Source organism: Zosterops lateralis (genome assembly GCF_965231275.1).
Source record: "Zosterops lateralis genome assembly, chromosome: 5".
In the NCBI taxonomy this organism is placed as follows: Eukaryota; Metazoa; Chordata; class Aves; order Passeriformes; family Zosteropidae; genus Zosterops; species Zosterops lateralis.
This window is the reverse complement of record NC_139766.1, coordinates 50,931,772-50,948,120: the sequence shown is the minus strand read 5'-3', so window position 1 is coordinate 50,948,120 and position 16,349 is coordinate 50,931,772.

Genomic DNA, 16,349 nt, shown 5'->3' with positions numbered 1-16,349 from the left:
TATGGCCAACAGAAATGTGACAGTAATTAATTGCATTTCTAGTTATTAAAGCTATGCGGTTTTAAAGATGGTAGACTTCAATACACTTTTGTACACTCAAAAACAATAGAAGTGTGGTTTTACATACACAAAACTTTAAAATCTCCAGTGAAAACAATATAAGTTGACTGTTACTTTACCTGAATAATGTACAGGTTAGTAAGTTAAGTATCCTATCTGTAATGAAATTAAAAATCTTTCTAAAAGTACTGAGAAAGACTGAAGAATATATTGGTGCACTTTTAATAACTGTAAATCATCCAGCTCTTTATGCCAAGAAGTGTTGACAATACCAACTTCAAGGTCATTGTCAACTTGGTAAGTCATTAGCAAATAAAATATGGTTTAATTGGAGCAAACTCAGCAAGGAGCTGCATTATTTTAAGTGAACCTTGCAATTTAACTTGAAGAGGAATTACTAATCGCCACTCCCGTTGACAATGAAATGGATGAAGAAGGTGCTTTGTAACTTTTTTCTCTGACTCTCCCGTAATTAAATATGGAAATAGATTCTGTGAAGAATTAAAAGTCCCTGAGTGCATTAATTCAGGCACTAATGGACTGCCTTCCAGTGTTACAGCACACAGGTAGTGCCCAGCATGTTGCCAGCATTAGCCAATGTATCAGTGTCAGACTTCAGCAGCACCTTTTAGTTTCAATAACCAACCTTGTAAAGTAGATTTAGGCTGATTATACATGCTGTTTTAAAAGGATGTGTTTTTCACATTCTCAAATACTACCTGGAACTTTAAGTTTATTGATGAAACAGCTGGAGTAAGACCTGAGATCCCATTGCCTGAAGATGTGTGCAGATGTATTACCAATATGCAGTGATTATGTAGCCTTTACAGCCCCCTCAATAACCTCTAGAGTAACAACTGCCACTGGTTTGGGTTTTAATACTTCTTTTCATAAAACACCAGTCAAAATAACCACATTTGCATGTTGTTCATCTTTCCCAGCACAATATTTCACAAACTCCCTAACACAATCATGCCATTAAGGGTTATAACACTCAAACTAAGGCAGAGCCTCTCAGCACAAACCTTTTTTACTGTTGCTACTATGTTCACACACTCCATTTTCTCACATTATGCCACGTTATGCCATTATTCACTCTTCTCCCAAACCATATTTTATGGGCTAGCAGCCCTAAATCTGCAGAGCTCCCTGGTCCCAGCCTCATACATCAGTCCTTCCACATTTTCAAAGCAACTGCCAATCTTATCAAAGCACAGAAGTCATCCCATAAGAGCAAGTGAAAATGAACAGCTGTTTTGTTGGGGTTTCTTTTAAACTAATTCTGTGATATTTATAGAGTACATATGTTGTAATGCAAATGTTCTACCTATTTAAAAGTAGGAGTTTGGTTTTATTTTTTTCTAAGTGAAGGCTTTGCAGATATTTCTCTGTACCAGAAGGCCTAGCTCGGTAGCATAATGCAAATTTTTTGCTCATCCTTGGTGTTGCACATGGGCACCAATCCACTAAAGCACTTCTGTATGTCCAAAGCTTAAAATATGTAAGCAGTCCTAGTACAGTCAAATGCAACAGCTAAGTATGTATTTAACTATTAACATCTAAGTGCTTTGCTGGACTTAAGCCTACATTTGTTTGACAGTGAAAACATGCTTTGGGAATTCATGACTTATCAAAAATATGTATTCACAGTAAGAAAAAAAAGGAGCACTTGAGGACTTCTAGGTAGATTAGGCTTTGAGGGCACAGGGAAGCAGCTCTGGCATAAAAATAATGGTTACGTAAAGAAAAAGTAAGGATTCAACCCAACGTCTGACAGTGTCACTTCTCCAGGGACAAGATAGGACCAAAAGAGTTGTTGCATGTGCTATAAAAACACTCAAAATAGTTTATGATCTACTTATGAATTTATTGCATCTCCTTTTCATGTTGTTTCTTGTTGTCCAATTATATCTTAACTTCTAAATTCTTTAAATTATTAAAGTTTACTTACTGCTTTTATTTAAGCAAATTTATAATAAACAAAAATATAAAATAGAGTGTCTTGCTTACAAGAAAGCACTGTCAAAACTCCCAGGAAACAGAATTGGTTTCAGACTATTTGAAAGCTCTTTTTCTCCTTAGGATCATAACACTTTACCTTCGTGTTCTGATACACTTGACTGCTACTATTGCTCAAACATTTTCAAAAAAAATATTACCTGAGTCCATTCATTCTGTAATAATTTTTAAGAAAAACATGCATCTGCAGCATGTTTTCTGCTGATAAATATAACCTTGTAAATAAGTCCTTGAAATAATGAAAAATTGTCTGATTCTAAGAGAAATAGGAAGATGACAAGACTCAAGCATGATTAGCTCTACCCACAGTAGAATCAGAAACACTAAGAAAAATAAAATATTTTATTAAAACTAACAGATACAGAACAAAAGGCTGAATATATTAATAGACTCCAATGAATCATTTCAATGTTTTCCCTTCTATCCTTAGTTAGGCCTCTTTAAAGTAAAATCTTAAACTAGAGCAGCATTTCTATCTGAAATCTGACTAAAACAAGGCAATGACTCTGAAATGCCAAAAAAATTACAAGATATACAACCAGAAACAAAAAGGAACTGGACAAGAAACAGAGGCACATCAAAATTGTGCTGCAATATTTCCATAACCTATTCATAAAAAAGAAGAGTAGTTAGACTGCTGAGATAATCTACAGTAAGGACTTTACTTAGAAAAGTAGCGACCCACTTAAACATTTTGATCTGATTAGTAGCCAGCTCCATAAATAGAAACTAATAATTAGAGTCTTGAAAGATGACCATATTTTCCCATGAAGGTGTTCATTATTTCCCTAGAGAGACAGAAACAACTCCTCTTTGTCCTCAAAAGTCTTACAAAAAAAAATCAAGATATAAATATTGTAGGCAAACTAACATCCTTTAAAAGCTTTATTATTATTTTATCCTTTTATGTAGGACAACTATCTCAGAAGTAGCCAAACTCTTTTAAGTACCACCATTCCAGAAAATAAATCAACTGAAAGCTGTCATGGCAAAAAGATTAAGATACCTCACAGTCCCTAGGAACACAGATCCAACAGAAGTTTCCTCCTCTTCCTACAGTTTTTTTTCAGCTGCACTATGCGAGTGTTGGACAAGGTTTCTTCTATACCAATAATAATATATACAAAATAATTTGCATTCATACAGAACTCTCCACCAAAGAGTTCTGAAATTACTGTACACTCACATACACCAGAATACAGAAGAAAATGGTTCTTAGATTTTATATAGAAGTTCTTAGATTTTAACAGTGATGGAATGGTCAACACTGCTGTTTTAATACTCATGACAAGCTGTCTTTCAACATCTTCAGTTAAACTTAGACTTCAAAAAATTTTTGAATGAATTATGCAAAAGAAAGACAAATTTGAAATAAAAAAATTCAGTTGCATGTTCTATGAGTTCCCTTTACATTTCGTATCTCCTTGCCTAAAAGATGAAGCATACAGGTAGCTCAAACACTACCTGAAAGTGTCTTAATCTAGAGATGGAAAGCCTACTGCAGACTGAAATTCTCACATTCCCACCCACATTTCTAGTATTCCACTGTTTTAACCCCCAGGTCAGCTGAGTACCACAGAGCCACTCACCAATTCCCCCACCGGCAGGGTCAGGGAGAGAATTGGAAAAGTGAGAAAACTCGTGCGTTGAGATGAAGGCAGTTTAGTAGGGAATGCAAACTTCAGGCATATGAGCAAAGCAAAACATAGAATTCATTTGCTGCTTCCCACGGGCAGGCAAGTGTTCAGCCATCCCAGGGAGAGCAGGGACTTGGGAAGAAAAATGCCACCAGCCCAAATGTCCCCAGGCAGCACTCACCGAGCATGATGCCATCTGGTGTGGGACAGCCCTTGGGTCAGCCGGGGTCAGCTCTCCCAGCTGCATCCCTTCCCAAGTCCTCATGCTTCCCCAGACTCCTGTCTAGTGGAGAGTCAGAAAAGGCCCTGACATTGTGCAAACTCTGCTCAGCAATAATGAGGATTACTCTGATTATACATTTGATTACTCAAAGACTATATTTTGCTTATTCGGTGTTGAGAAAACACGATGCCTTGTATTTGGGCAACAGCATCTGCAGAAAATACAATTCCTAACAAAAAAGTGGAATACAGTTGTGGCTTTGGCCTCCATGTGGCTCTGCTGCCCCCTAATGCATTTCTTGGAGAAATAATTATAGGGGAAGAGTAACCAAAAAGAAGGAATTTATTGTTCTCTTCTATATTCTGTTTAATTATGAACAATAATTGACTGTATGCAATTATTGCTACTTAAGCATCCCCATAGCATTTATGACAATCTACAGCTAATGTTGCTACTTCAGAATCAGCTATAATAAGAAACATTGAACAGTAGCTGTTGAGGGCCTTCAGAGGGACCCTTAATCTGTAATTTGAGAAGATGTGATAAAAACACTAAAGAACATGGTTTATTACAGTACTGTAGAAATCCAGCTTGCAACAGAACTTGAGAGTTATAACCCAGACTTTACAGAATTCGAATCTGTCATGTCTCAGAGTGGTTTTAAAGTAGAATTGCTAATCTCTGAAAGTTCTCGTAATCTGAGAATACCTTTTTTCCAGTGTAGATTTGATAGCAGACTTACAGCATACCAGCTCTAAAAGCAATTTAACAATATAAAAATTTTAAAACTTTGAAAATTAAATTTTACCACAGATTGATATAAACCTGCCAAGTGCTCTGTTAGCAGGAGTCACACAATCAAACCCCAACAGCTTTTGAAAAAGGCATTAATATATCACTACCCAGACCTACAATGATACACTTTAACCAAAGATGAAAATATCAAGAATTATGAGGACAAAGGTTTTAAACAGGCAAGAAATCATTAATAAGTTTTCGACTGTGGTATTGACAACTCTGCAAGCAGATTTCTTTGCAAGATGCTTTAGAGATTTGGGAATTGTATTTTTAATATTAAAGTTTCCAAGCATTAGTGTAATGTCTGACACTTTTGAGAACAACAATTACCACAATATATTAACATCCTGAAAACACAACTGAACTATCAAAGCTCATTACTTTAAGTCATTACTTTCCTAAAATAATCAAATAATGAAAAAATTATTTAAATAATTCAAGAATGTCTATGATTCAACAGGTCTCACATTGAAATCTTATATTAAATGCTAGAACATCAAGAGTTTTCTGCAATAGCTCTCCTGTAGCTTAGAAAGCAGTATCAAAAGTCAATGTACTGCAGGACTTTATTACAGACATGAAACATGAAATCTCTTTCACATAGCTTTTTTATCTATTATTCCCTTTCTTATGAAGGGATTAAAGAAAGGAAAAAACCTCATGAATTAATGAGCTATCTGTTCTTTTTCCACGGCAATTTAAGGCCAAGGAGGATTCAGGAAAAAAGAAAATATCTTCATTGCTGATCAATGTCTTTCATACATTATGACTGATTCAATCATTCTAGCACAAAATTTAATGCAAACAGCTTTAACATCTATTCCCATTTGGGAATGTAGATAGCAGTCAGCTTGTCTTCAATGATTGTACAATAAGAAAATACATTAAATACACAACTATAACATGGATTTTTCATTGCCACTTGGCTCCATGCTTTAGACATTCTAATTCTGTCTGTAGTTGCGTTGTTTTATGTATTTTGCAGCTGTGGGCACTGATACTATTTCAGAGTCATGCTATACTCTTGTTTTGCAATGTTTATCCTACATATTAAAGTTCCAAAAGCTGAACTTGTAGTTTTCTTCTTGTCAGAAGAACTTAATTATACCTCTAAAATAGGTTCCCATTTCAAGTTATAAGCATCACTATTCTTTGCGAGTAATAGGAACTGCCTGAGGCAAACAGCATCCCTGCTCAGCTCCCAGTAGCAAGAGATATAATTCCCATACATTTAGCCTTGCTAGCAGCTAGGGGGGGGCAAATTGTCAAAAAACCTCCATACAATGCTTAGAAGCAGTCAAGAAAGGATGGGGAAGATCAGACTTCTGCACCATCCCTAGAGGTACTTAAAAGAGATGTAGATGTGGGACATGAGGGACATGGTTTAGTGATGGGCTTGGCAGTGTGGGATTAGGGGTTGGACTCAGTGACCTTAAAGGTCTTTTCCAACATAAATGATTTTCCAGGAACAGGACTGCAATTGCAGCACTTTGTGGAGCAAGGATAAGGAGGGAGAAGAACTTAAAAATGCAACTCTTTCCACAGATTACACAAGGGTCACATCCTGCTCTGATTTTTTTCACCTCATCCCCACTTCTGGCTTCCCAGCCAGAATACTCAGAGTCCATGTGGCACCAACCTGGAACCTTCAGCCTTGAGACCTCACAAAATTGCCACGGGCAGGTCGGGCTCCACAAGGCAGGAGAGAGGAAAACACTATGCAGCAGCCAGAATTTGTGCTTTAGCCACTCCCTCTGATCTTTGATCACATAACTCCGCACCCTTTTGTTCTGAACATTTCACTGGATGATTTCACAATAGTCCTTGTTTTTTGCATTGAGAAGAAAAACATAAATCTTGAACAGTGACTTCCATTCATCTGTTCTATGGAACTCAACACTACATAAACTTCCATTTTGGTTGTAACTTTTTCAAGATGAGTAAACCTAATCTATCCAATGAATCCTTTAAAAAAGTCCTTTCAGATCTGCGATCATCCTTGATGTCCTTTTTTGTACATATTTAAATTTTAAAATACACTTTCAGAATACAGGTAAACAGAACTTCAGGTGACAATGAATCTGTAGGCAAATTATTGCATTCATACAAGGGCATAAGCTTTTACTGTTTGTCACTTAAAGTGAAAGAGATCAAGAGAAGAATATATTGTTACAACAATTATCACTATTCGACAAGGCTCAAAAGAGGCTAAACTATCACCTGGAATGATTTTTATTAATGGTTATAAATTATTATTATTACATGTACTGTTTCCATCTTTGTTTCCCAAAAAGTCTGAAGTGACAAATGCTGACCACATTACATTTTCTGCTCCCACACCCCAGTGGTTGAGCTACACGGACACTTTAGGCCTGCACAGCACTGACTTCCAGGCTGCTGACAACTGCCCCAGTGCTTGCTCTCAAAATGCAGCCCCTCTCTTCAAACATGCCCTCTTTCTGCTTGCACCCCAGGAACAGTCAGATGAGCTGTTTCTTTGCACAAGGTCCGCCACTAAAGAGTACAGGTTATTTCCTGAAGACACTAGACACCACATCCTGGGAGACCTTTTTAAACCACAGAGAAACATAGGAAGATAAACAAAGGAACACATTTTCTCCTTTGACACTAAATTTAAACTTGGAGGGATTTAATTCTCCATAGAATTATTTTTCCCTGCCATTAGGCTGGAGGTTTTCTTGTAAAAAAAAAAAAAAAACAAAAAAAAAAAAAAAAAAAAAAAAAAAAAAAAAAAAAAAAAAAAACAAACCCACAAAACATAAAAGGCAACATACAAAGGTTAAAAATATTCACTGCCCTTCATTGGTACTAAGAGGCAGCATTTCTTGCCAAAGTTTTCAACAACAGATTTGTAGAAAAGACTGAAAAAGCAGCACTCAACCGCAGGGAAAGAAACACTACAGAGGTGGCTATAGATGGCGCATTTCCCCAATTTTTCTCAGGCTACGTGAGTAAACTGAATTCTGCCCACTAGTCAGTTGCAAATAAGATGCAGCAGAAAACTTTGCCCTTTCCAGCGCTTTCAGGGAAGAATAAAAAAAAAAAAAAAAAAAAAGAGAGAGAGAGAGAGAAAATTATTTATAAATAGTATCTTGATGCTACTGCAACTCCAAAAATAAACATATCCATAATGCACTCACATGAAGAAATCACCCTCTATCAACATCTGTTCCAGAATTACACGCAGTAAGGATCACTATAAAAAGCTGCTACAAGTGGAAATCAATAATGAAACTCTTCCTTCATAAGTGATATTCTTCCCGTTTAGGAGAAGTATTCATGATTTTTATTCGGGTTACATACGTGAAATGCAATTGGAGCTCTCACATGAAAAACAAATCAGACACGGATCAGAGTTCACCCACTGTCCTGACCCAGGACAGCCAGCCCCTGTGCCAGTAACTGCACTCAGGCGATGGAAGCCTCTGCTTCTCTCATCATTTCTGGAGGAGGCTTTGTGCAACAGAAACTGCAGGCTTCTGCTCCTCTCTTTTTCTGGTATCATCCTTATTTGAGTTGGATGTAGCCATATATATCTACCTGAGGCTGGAAAGAAACTGCTATGATATAAAAATCTCATAAAGACAGTAGGCCAATAAAAATAGAAGCATTTTTTGTCTCTAGTGAAAATTCACACAACTCACACAGATATCCCCATTAAAAAAACGATTTCATGGCATGAAACTAACAGATATAAAGTTTGCCAAAATACTAGAATAAAGAAATAAAAGTAGCTGTATTTTGGCTGGTTAACATGAAAAGTCCAAGGCTTCAAATTCAGTATCGGATACAGAGCCATTAGTCATGAAGGAAAATCTCCTACTTAAGAGTGGTTTATAAAACTTGTATAAATAAAACCATGTAAATAGATACTTCTAAAATAACAATTTAAAAAATAAAGCACTAAATATATTTAAAAGGAGTGCCCACGCAGTGTGAAAAGGTGCTTTAGTAATGCTGCATTACTATTTCTGATGCACGTAAGATCATGTAAATTCCAAATTTAATCTACTCTGAATTTCACTATACGAAGATGCTGGTTAAAGACAGTGTAGCAGTGAGAGATCAGTACACTTAATTTAAAAAAAATTAAAAAAATAAAAAAATAATAATAAAAAAAAAAAAAAACATGGAGTAGAAAGACAGGAAAAATGGCTAAATACAAAAAGAACAGTGATCAGGGAAGCTGAAGATCATCAAATCACCATGAGATTAAATTATAAATGTTTTAAGATAATGCAGATGAAATAGTCCAGATTTCTAATCCTGGGCCAGATGTTTTTCTTTTTGTTGGGAATATTCCCAAGAGATGATTCTCCTTAGCCTAGCATTTCTTTCTACATCCTGCTGCAAATTTGGCATCTGCTTCATTTCTCAAGCTTGTCATATGAAAATATCTAGCCATAGCTTTCCACCAGAATTCTTTCTGCAGCTCAGACCTCACTCTACTCACATTATCTTCTTCCAATCTGCTGTGAGATTTTTTTACTTTCTTTTTCCCATTGCAGCTGAAACTAATGTAACCAGTTGGGTTACTGAATGGACAAACTGCATGCATAGGGTTTGTCTGGAGAAAAGAAGATGCTGGTCTAGTTGAGGACAGGTCTGGTATAAAGACATACTTGTTCCAATTCTTTTCCCTCAATACCATCTTCTAATTTTTCATGCATCTTTTCTATTTATCATTATTTTATACATATTTTGGTTGCATCCAAAACATCAAACTCAAGATTAAATTCTCTGTGCAGTTAAGTACAGTCCATACACATAAAAATTACAAAGATTTCTGCAGATGGAGAGATGCCAATGCCATCACCAGAATAATTTTTAAAATAGGCAAGTTGCTTTGATGAGTGCAGTCCCAGATTTTCACTTCATACTGCCACAATATGTTACTAACATTTGCACAACATCTACATGCTGTGGAGGGTGTGAAAGGTACCATGTTGTGTTACTTGCTGAAGCTGAATATTAAATTTCTAGAGTGGGGGAAAAGAGCTAAAGAAGTGGGATTTGAGTTTTCATTGTTTGCTTGTTTTAAAGGTTGTTTAAAAGATGTTATAAACAAAAAGCATTGTATTCTATTATGGCTGTGGTTCAGGAGATGTTCTCAGTTTTCACACCATGTAACATTACGATTCTCTTCAAAGGGTGATTATTACATATAAAATGCTTTGGAAGTTGCCTTTGACTGCTTCGCATTTTCCATTAACACATGTAATGTGTCCATATATATATGCCCTTTGTGTTCAACCATGCATGTCAAAAAGAATTGCAAGTGGTTTTGCTATTCTCTTATCACATGAGCACTATTAGAAATAAAAATCATTACTATAAATTGTGGAGTCTATCATAAGGAGTACTGAAAATGAATTCATTTTAGGGAAGAAAAAAATGCTTATTGGCATCCAAGACTGTCACAAGCCCACTGTTCTCAAATGAAGCTGCTTAAACAGTATAATCTACACAGCTAGTTGAATTTAGAACATTCTATTGTTTTCATTAGGAACGAGAAAAGCAAATACTGACAATATAAATGTGTCACCAGAGTAATCTTATCTCACCTGTAAACTCCTTTGTTAGTAAATTGGTAGGGTTTTTTTCATCTGATAGCTGAGAAACTTCTCTTTCAAGTTAAGTTCCCTAGTCTTACAAAATAGATAAAATGTATTAAAATGGTGGGGTTTAATAATCACTGTATTCAAGATGCTGGGGTTTTTTTGTATTATGTTAAAACCATAGTAATTCCAAAAGAAAAATAAAACTATTCTGGAAAATACAACTACTTATGAGTTTTATTAGGTTGAGCAAGACCCACTAAAGTATACCATAGAGGCTACACGAATATGATATTGAAGGTTTTAGTAAGGTTGAATAATATAGGGAAGAGGGGGAGTCTTGTCTCCTTCATAATACCATGAGCTATAAAGCAAGCATGATGAAATCAATGCACAATTCCATACTCATAACTATGACTGAGATCAGGATCTAGCACCAGCAGTTACAAAGAACAGGTAATGAGATCCAAAGCCACTCCTGATTCAGATGGAGTCAGAAGTCTGAACAAAAGTCAGCTTTCCCTTGACAACTGCTCAGCAGCAGGTGGGAACAGAGAGCACAGTGTTCTTACTCCAGTTGCCAGTGAACAGCTGCCTGGCTTGGAAGAAAAGCAGCATCATACACCGTCAGCAAGATAAATCAGCAGACTCAGCAGTTCTGCCCTATTTTGCAGTGGCCAAAGCCATGTGGCTGCAGTAAGCCTCACAATTGCCTTTGAACTAACTAGCCCTCCTAAAATTTCAGCATCAGCCTTAGCTCAGGACCATAGTGCTACTGTCACATAACTTCTGGTTGGCTTTAAGAGCAAGCTGTGCTTGCCCATGGCTGCCGGTAACACACCTTGTGGGTGTATATGGTGCATGTCACCCCATAGATAAAGGACACCCTTTATCTCCTTCCATAAAGAAATCAGTGAAGTCAGTAGAGTATTTTGTTAATTAAACCTTCTGCTAAACAGGCATCCAAAATCCTGGACTAAATAAGTTAAATAACTAAATCTGCCTCCTCCTAAATCTTGGAGTTATCAAACTGAGCCTTTAATAAATCCAAAGTGTGCCTTTTCCCAGTAACTTCTTGCCACCAAAGAAACATGAACCTGAGAGCAAGAAAAGAGACAGAAGGAAAATGACTCAAGTTTTCAGCTCCTCAGTGTTCTGGGCACGCAGAGGTATCGCTTCAGTGCCACCCAAGATCCCACCCACATCCAGAAGCTGCACGGATTGCTAAGCTTGAGCTTGGAAGTCTGAGTTGCTGTTACATTCCCCAGCTGCAGGTTTGCCAGGCTGCAGCTTTCTTCAGCCTGTCTACAACTCACACCTTCCTTATGTGATCACTCACATCACCTCTATAAATTACCACCAGTGCAGAATACCTGTGCTCAACACTCTTATCACCCAGCTGAAAACAATCACGCACATTCTAAAGCTGCAGGATACTTAGGATCACCTACTTTCAAAGGAAAAATTAGATTTTGTCTCAGAACAGAAGCAAGTTGAATTCAATCTCGTTAACCAAGCCAAAAGAGACTCTGCACAAGCCTGCACAAATGCAAGAGAGACCAAGACCTTCCCCTATTAAAATACCATCAAACTCTGGAATTCATACTTGGATCAGTGTGTGTCCTGGACAGTTAGAGTGATATTTGTTCTCAGTCCTACACTTATTATTCTATTTTAGGAACTAAAGTCTTATATCCCTTCTTCCTTGTCTCATCAGTGGCTTTCTGCAGCCTGTGGCCTGTTTCCATGGTAACCATAAAGCCAGGTGGAATCTACAGATGCCATATGGAAATGCACTTCCAGCAGCAGGCAGCAAGTGGTCAAGGTGAAAGGACTTCATGGATATATATTTCTCAAAGCCTTTAGAAGTTAGATCAATATGCCAGGGGTGAAGGGAAAAGGGATGGTCCGAAGCTAAGCAAAAAGTGATTACAAGAGGAAAAAGAAGAAAAAATTGAAAACTAAGGCCAGAAAAGTGAAAACCTAATTAGAGTATAAAAAATGGAGAGCTGTGACCCATCTCTAGAGAAACACTTGCATCAGCAAAACCCAATATTTGTTCTTTGTTCTGCAAAGACATGTACATAACTGAAATAGCACTTGCACAATTGGGGTTTTGTTAGGTTCTTCCCCTCTACTTAGTATGGGACACATTTTTATTTTTAAAAAAGTTATTTTACAGAGAGGCTTTGACTAAAATCCCACTGCTAATCCCCTTTGGGATATTTGATAGCATGCCAGCTGTATTGTGAGCTCAGAGGCAAGCAATGTAGGCATTTTACACAGCAGGCACTATAGGCTCTACAGCTGCATTCCATAACTTCCCCCTATCTCCCCCCTAACAGCCAAACAGCACTTTAGGAGACTCCTTTTCCTGTGCATGAGCTCCCCTCCACCTCATTTGTAAACAAGCTTCTCATTCCCATTTGGGAATGTATAGCACCAGTTGATAATTCAGCCCTTAATTACAGTTACCTTAGAAATTACTTCTCTGGAAAAGTAACAGGAAAGAAACAGCAAGTCAGCACAATTTGCCTGATCACTGTGGACAAAGGTTTGTGAGGCTCAAAAATCTTTTGGTGTGCTCCAGCTAGCAACGACATGCACATCTAATGGCAAAAGAGGCTGTTAGAGCTGGCAGGAGAGTAAAAACAGCATTAGGGTGAATACAGTAGAATGGCTAAAGGGTGACTTTGTCCTTCTGAGCTCCTAGGTTTTGCCCTGCCTGCATTTATCTACTTCCATCCCTTTCCTTCCTCTGGAAAATAAAGTGTAAATCCTCCTTTCATCTTTCAGTTTAAGTCAGATCTCTCCCAGGCAAGTCTCAATTCAGTATTAATAAATATAGAAATAAAAGTAATGCACTGTAGATCTAAGAGAACACTTGCAAAATAATATATGCTGTTATTCCACTAATTTATGTACAAAAAAATATGTAGAAAGGAGGACACACCATATTAGCACCTCTAAAAATGTAAATTCTTCAGAGAATGAAAAACCTTTGCTAAGGTCTATACATGCTACTAAAATACCTGTTTTGTAAACAATGATAAAGACACAGCAGTGACACAGAATTTAAATCCATCCTACACACCTGAAGGTTACTGATGGGATGGGAAAGAAATATTTCTTTTGTTTTAAACACACTTATAGACAGTTCAAGTGTAAAATCCAAGTAGTGACTGATAAGCCCAATCAGCACTTCACAAAAACAAAGATCATTCCCAAAATGCTAAGCAACATTGTGCACTTCTACTGTTATACTTGGAAAAATATATTATGTAAATATTTCCTCTGACATGAGATCAAACTTTTACAAATATTTTCTGAGTTATTGATGTTTTTTACAAAACACAAAAGTTTTGCCAGGTGGCTGACTTCATATGATAAAAGCTTTTCTGGACACTTCCAATTTTGATCTCAAATCATACCTTCAACTGTTGGATTCGTTTCAGTTATTTAGTTTTCAGCAAAATGCATGGATTTCTCAGACATCTTCAGAAACATATCCAACTTAGTTCCACTTCGTTATATATATTTAAAAAAAAAAAAACAAACCTATAAACTTTTCAAATTCAAGCATAAAATAGAGCCATTTAAAAATGGGAAGGAGATGAGTGTCCCAGTGATTAAATATGTATTGATGTTTAGTTCACTTTTTCTGCTTTCTGGTTACCTTCTGTACCCAATTTACCATGGGCAACCATAGCTGCAGCTAGCCTGTCCTGGAGTCTGTTTTCTTCTCAAACTAAATTTCCGTTCTTCCCACATAAGCATTCACAACAGAGGATCTAAGGCAAAGACTTTTGAGGTTTTAGCCATCTTATTCAATAAATGTGATCTGACTGTCTCTTCCATTTAGCTTTTAGGAAGGATGTCCATGCACTTGAATTCATCTTGAATGAAGTCCACAATTGCTTCCTAGTGCCTGCTCTGACATAATGCAGTTTCATCCCCTGCTTTGCAATTCTAGCTCGCAACTAACTCAGTTAGCAGAGTACATTCTGCTTAGATTCACTGGACCTTTTGCAAGACCTCTGGAAATGGAAAGGTTAGTGTATAAACCATGTATATCGCATCACAATTCATCAACTGTTACTTACTGCTTGCCCTAAAACCACAGAAGCTGACAGGCACCTTATCAGCAGTGTACAATATCTGTGTTAATGATATCAACCCAAACTTGCATGGGTAGTTTTAGCTGCTGAATTATCTCAAGTACCAAAGGCTATTTCATCTTTGACATTACACATAATGAATCAGGGACTCCTCATACTTTGCAACACCTTTCAGCTTCCCCCCACCCCACCCAACACGATTCCTTCTCCAAACCACCAGAACAGACCAAGCTTCCAGCACTTCCTCGTGCAAGCTAGCACTACCATCTCATCAGAGAACTGAAAGCAGTCTTCTGCCTGCTCCCAAATGGAAACTGAACTCTAGAGAAGGTGTTTTGCTGGGTTGGCATGCATTCAGCAGAACAATTATGGAATGAAAGCTCATACGTCTGGCTCTTTCCAAGCTAATTTCTTACCGTGTGCTTAAGTGGCATGTTCCTTGGGGCTCTGTGCTGCATCAAATGCTTTACATATCAGGTGCAGTGCAGTGCAAAAGCCTGCAGTCACCTTAGACCCATCACTGCAACCAAGATAATCAGGTCTTTTTAACAATCTGATTAATAGGGAAGTCATACTTGTGCACCTCAGTTGCCTGGTGAGAGACCAGAGGAAACCTGGGCAAGGTTTCAAGCACTGGCTTTTGGCCAACTCTGCAACATTCTTCAGTCTCTTACGTTTCAACACTCAATACCTGAATTAGCCAGGGCTTTTTTTTATTTGCAAAGTTACACTATTTCTTTGCTACTCTCAGAAGCTGAGAGCAGACTGCAAGAGATTAGTCTGGCACACTGCTGACAGTCGAGCATGTCATCAATAGAAAGAGTAGTTAACAGATTCGCATTCTTTTTTTTCTCTGCTGACTTGAGGAAAGAGCTAGAATGGCTGATATTTTAATCTCTTTTTTTACATACTTAGAATTAAATATTTGTAAATCAGAATCTCAAGTGGAATGAAGAATCTAAACAACAGAACACCTGGCACAGTGTTACAATAATTTTGACTCCTTATGGCAGAATTTCCAACTGTTTTATAAAATACTCTTCTAGCCCAGATATTAGAGAACATTGACTTTCAGACTTTCTCAAGTAAGGCCATATCACATCAGTATTCACACAGACAAAACACTCTTCTTTTGTATTCTCTCTAGAATTTGCTTTGTCTTATACTGGGGCTTTTCATCTTTAGCCTTAAATTCCAATGAACAAGAAACTGGCATGCTACCAATTTAGAACGCCTCATAGGGTTTGGCTAGGTAAGGAGCAAATATCATTTCATATCTTTAACAGTTCAAATGACGTTTCTTTTTTATTATTTTCTCTTTCTTTCTAGTTCTCAACTGTCTCTTGGTCAACAGTGATGAATGAGTAGTTCTAAGGTGCATATTACAGATTTGTTTGAGCTTTGGATGATGAGATTTCTTTTCCTGCAGGTAAACTCCATAACATCCTCAAAGGTGAGTCTCTTAAGTTGTCTACCAAAATTCCTTTTTTTGTCCATTACAGTAAAATAATCATCACAAGGAGTCCTCTCTTTAAAGATAAAGTCATTTAAACTGAGGCAATCCAATTTCTTGGGTCTGCCTTCTGTATATAGGATGTTTTCCCAGCCTGCTCTTATTTTACACCCTTGCTTACCTAAGCCCTTTGGACATTCAGCACATCTTATGCAGAAGGCAGTCCAAAATCTTTTTCTTTGTTTGCAAGCTAATTATTTAGTTCCTGCACTACTTACAGCATCTTATCTCAGCATTTTCCAAGCTGACCAGCAGCTTCCATGTCTCCTTCATTTCCTGGACAACTTTCTGGCCCATGACAGCCAGGTCACTGAGCACCTCATCAATCTGTCTTGCTCTTACAGACAGAGAGCTCTGTGATTTGGCTTCCACATTCACTCAGACACTTTAAATTGCAGGGTC